Source organism: Oxyura jamaicensis, assembly GCF_011077185.1.
Source record: "Oxyura jamaicensis isolate SHBP4307 breed ruddy duck chromosome Z unlocalized genomic scaffold, BPBGC_Ojam_1.0 oxyZ_random_OJ59576, whole genome shotgun sequence".
Lineage (NCBI taxonomy): Eukaryota > Metazoa > Chordata > Aves > Anseriformes > Anatidae > Oxyura > Oxyura jamaicensis.
The window spans coordinates 1-4,928 of NW_023305294.1; the positions used below are offsets into that span (position 1 = coordinate 1).

General features: G+C 39.3%; 1 long non-coding RNA gene across 1 annotated transcript; it reads right to left on the reverse strand.

Annotated features, from left to right (window-relative positions):
- Window positions 1-918: 918 nt before the first annotated feature.
- LOC118158669 lies at window positions 919-2,138 on the reverse strand. Its single transcript, XR_004746865.1, has 2 exons — window positions 2,084-2,138; window positions 919-971 (listed from the first exon to the last, which is right to left on the reverse strand). It is a non-coding gene; the product is annotated as an uncharacterized LOC118158669 (long non-coding RNA).
- Window positions 2,139-4,928: the final 2,790 nt, after the last annotated feature.

Genomic DNA, 4,928 nt, shown 5'->3' on the forward strand with positions numbered 1-4,928 from the left:
AGAGCAGAGACTCCCGGTGCACCCAGCGCTGTTTGCTTGCCTCTATTTGCTTAATAAATCACAAAAATCCTATTTGGGACTTAATCATTTATCACACAAGCATGTCACATTCTTCATTTCTGAATCACTATGAAATGACTGTGAAGTGGTTCCTTTCCAGACCATCTTGTCTCTTGCTTTTAGCCAAGAGTGCACGCTTCATACTTGAAACTCCATGTAGAAACTCCGTATAGTCTGCCTCTGTCTTCAGAGAGGCAGACTGCTCTTCTGGCTTCCGTTCAAGTGCCTACTCAGGTTTTAGCTAATAATTCTCTTCAAAGGTGCCAGATCTTGGAACTCTCCTCCATCCCAGAAACTCACATGCTCAAGTTCATGTGTTGCATAAGTAGAGCTTCCACAGTCATCGCAGTGTCACAAAGTGGATTTATATTTATCAACAGATTTTCCTTTTTCTTTTTCTACTTACGTATTCAGATCCTACTACTCAATGCCTGTGAACCAATCATTTTCAGTGGTACTTGCAATCTTAACTACAATTAGGTGAAATCTTAAGCAGCACTTAAGATATCTAAACAATTCTCTACATACAAGGTTCTTCCAATAACCCTTTGACTCTCAAGAGATTGTTAGTACTAAAACAAAAAATTGCAAATTGCCTTCCCCTCAATTTAACTGGAGAGTCACTTGGGCTACAGCATGTGCTCTGCAATTCAGTAGTAGTTAAGCTATAAAAATGAACTACTATCTGTGCCATGTGAGATGTATTCACATTTTCAGAAGGTAGCTGAATACTAATAGAACAGTTATTTTAACTGCCATTTGCTACAAGTCTTCATTCCAATCCTTCCACTTTTGGAAGCATCTTACCAGTTCCATCATGTGCATTATTCTGACCAGTCTCCCAAATCTCCGATTTTGTCCCAAAGCCATCAGTGGCAGAAGGCTCCGTATAGTCTGCAGGGTTAAATGTCCTAGAGTTTTGAAAGTTAAGAAATGGAAGAAAACACATGGGTCATTCATTGAACAAAACAAAAGTTTTGGTTTCCAAAGATTTTTTTTTCCTCTATGAGCAGACATGGATTAAAAAAAAAAAAAAAAAGAGAGAAAAGAGAAAAGGAAGGAAAAAGGCATGGAAACTGTAGAGAAACTGAACCAAAATAAGAATTCCCGAAAATGCAAAATGCAGTTAACAGCATACCTACTCCTCTCCATCCTCTAAAGCATTAGTTTATATGCTCAGCTTTAAGCCTTTCTCCGCTGATAATTTCTCGGTGGCTGATTGATAAGAAACCAGTATTGTATAATTTCAGAGCACCAGACTTGTGCAGGACAACAGTGAGAACATCAGTAAGATTATTTCAGAATGCACTCCTGACACACCAAAGCCAAAAAACACAGATGCAGGTAACAGGTGAAAGATTACAGAAAAACCTCCTTTCAGTTCATCATATGGACTGTGAACAAGAAGGATTATTAGAGAAGTAGAATTATCCTTCTCTTCACCATGACATCACTAATGTTAAAGGAAATGTCATTTAGAGCACACACTGAAACTAATGGAGGCTTGATTCTCTGAATCAAGTTATTCTGTCAAAAATAAGAACAATCTTTAGAACTACTGAGTAACTTCCTTTGATTGTTTTCGGGTACATGCGTGTCCAAACAATGAAAGCATGAAACCTCAAAAACAGGAGAGAGCTTATAATCACTTGTCTTCCTATTTTTATTTAGGACTCGCACATTCCACTGAAACAAATACCTTTTCCAATTTACCTAGGACAATAAGCACCACACACCACTTTGAGCCTCCTAGGCACGATGTGGCTCTTACTGATAGGTACAAATGGGTTCTTCCAAGTTTGACATATTAACATCAAGTGAATTTAGATTAGGATTCTATAGATGTGTCCAGTCAAATGCTGGTTTAAGACAAAAATAATCCAGTTATCATCTAAGAGGTCTATGAATTTTTGCATCTGTAGTGATTTTTTCATACATTTAGCAATATTAATACATACAGTGGCAAATAATCTTGCCACTGAGTTTGATCCTCCCCGAAATCTGTGCTCTGTACGTTTCTTACCCCATGCCTTGGGCTGAAAACCTCCCCGCTCCTCTTCCTCTGCCACGTCCAAACCCTAGGAGAGAAAACACCATTTAACAGCAACAGCAGAGAAGGAGCCAGTCACTAGTCTGTCACATTAGAAAATACTATGATCGAAGAAAACTACCACAGTAAAATAGATTTCCTTCCCAAATTTTCTCACACGAGAATGTTTCCCTACCATATGCAAGTCACAGTTCTTTGCATGTTTCAGTAGGACTTCCATTCTTTGCTGTCTTTTCTGTAACTAGAGAAGTAGCTCAAAGTTCCAGCAAAAGGACTTACCTAAAGCCTCATCCCAAATGAGGCTGCCACTGACAAGTCAGTAGCCATTGTTCAAAAATTTGTCTCTTAATTTCTCACTCTTGCCTAAGCAGTTCTAATAGCCAGGCCTCATGCATGGTCTGGTCTCTCCAGAAATTCCCTGTCACTCCTTGCTGGTGACAAGAAAATTTAAGTACACCATTTATTTCCTTCTTTCCATCGGACTCCCATGTCCACCTCTACTTTATTGCACTTTCTCCTACCTGCAACCACACATTCCTTGCATTTGCCCCTTACTTGTAGTCACTGACATGAAGACTACTCAATTCAGATTACTCAAACAACTCCCATTATCACCCGCAAAAATTTGTTTCTATTTAAACAACAAAAAATTTGTTGTCCCAAATTTTGATTCCAGCCTCAGTTCACAAGCTTCTTGCTCCAGTGAATGGCTTTATTTCTGCACGCAGCTTAGCACCAACAAGGCATTTAGATTTTATTACTTAACCATCCATACAGTACAGCTCTACATAAGCCTCTAGAAACTCATTTCTTACATGTATCATTTTCTACAATGATTTTATTTTTATGCCTTTTTAGGATATCGATATCTGAGGCCTTTCCAGTTGTATGTTTGGTTTTCTTTGAGAACTATGATTTCATATTACAAGAACAGGAGCAGGTCAAGAGCTGCAGGCTGAGAAGAAAGCGATGTCTATTTTAATGACAAAATTATGCAGTAATTACAAGTCAGCAAGCAACTACAAGTTTACCAGAATACAAATATTATAATCTTAAATCCCCAATGCACTGGTTGTCCAAACATCAGAACTACCTAGGATAGGCAGTTTGAATTTAGATCAAAATTACCCCTTATTTTCAGGGGACCATTTAAAATGAGTTAGAGCAATAGCTCCAGGACATGGTAAAACTGGTTCAGAAGGTTCCTTTTCTAATGGCTTTCCTTTCCCTCTGCTCACCACTCATTCTCCCCCTTGCCCTAGTTCACTGTGCAAGTTTTGAAAGACTTCTGGTTATTTAAAACGTTTCCTACCTACCTTTTTAAGGACTTCTCAGAAGCATCGAGATACCAGGATGGCTTTATCCACATTTTGTCAGAGTTTACCCATACTCTATACAAGATACTGCTAGCTACAGGGAAGCTGTGAAAATCTGCAGAAGGATTTCCATCCAGGCACACATGGTATTTTTGTGGAACAGGAACACAGAGCTGAAGCCTGACAATAGGCCAGGCCTGCTATCTCTACATTTTCCTGTATTTGCTCTCTTTTCACCATTGGCTGGAGAAAGGAGAGAGGTTAGCAAAGAGGCAACACCAGCTGCCATCCAGCAATTGCCAGCCCTCTTCACTGAGGGCACAATGTGGGGCTCTGTATTTAGCCATAAATGTAATTCCCCCAAACCCCGCTGTACCAACTGATCCTAACTCAGGCTCTGAACCTCCTGTTGCAGCCTCACGCCTCTCCTTCACCCAGCTGAAATCCCCAACCTGAGGAGCTGGTCCATGGCATAAAGGGGTCACAGCACTTAGACCTACGAAGACAGAAGCCAGTGCAGCATTTATTAATGGAGCACACAACAGAGGCCAACATTTTTTTAGAAAAGCTCAGCTATGAAACAGATGAGGAGCTGCAAACCACAGAAACAGCCAAGCAGCAATGTTTGACTAAGGTAGACATCAGATATAGAAACATCATCTAGAACAGCTAGCATGAAAGGAGGTAAAGCCTTCCCAGCCTCTCAAGTTCAAAAATCCCAAAGAACAACCTTAGCATATTAAGCAGAAGATGGTTGTAGCAAGTGAGGCTTACATAAGATGCTGTACCAGCATATGCACAATAAACTATCAGCTAAAAGCAACAATAAGAAACTCTAACAACTTTAAAGTATTTTGAATGTAAAAGAAATCACGCTGTTTACAATGTTACAACTCTTAGAAGACTATTAGCCAGCAAGGATTTGTCTGTATCAGATCACTTTGGAAGTTAATCCTGAACTTGAAATTCAGTGGGTTCCCTTAACTTCACAAAACCCTGTCAATGGTTTTTGTCAAAACAAATTCATTAACATTTTATCAAATGCTTACTCATTTGTGTTCCAGGAAACCAAGAGTGGGGAACTATGCTTCAAGTTGACTCCAATTAACATTACTGCTACTACCCTATCCAATGCCATAATTTTAAGTGATGAAATATTTAAAAGATTTTGTTTTCTTTAACATTTTAACACTGTTCAATCATGTGTTGCTTCCTTTTATGCTCTCCAGCACATCTCAGTCAACTAGGTTCACATTGGTATCACTTGCTCACTTTACAGTTAATTTCTCCAGCATTCATTCCAGAAAAGCAAGCAGTCATATTCAGCAGATGGGGAAATTTTCTGTTTCCAGTAAAACACATTGGGAGATCAAAACTCCCATAATCACACAAGTCTTAACTCTGATACTTCCCCTACATAGGAAGAATGGTTCAGCTCACTCAGTGTTTCTTCCCCAAAACAAATGTACACTGACAGGGAGCACAAGATGAATGTGTAGTCC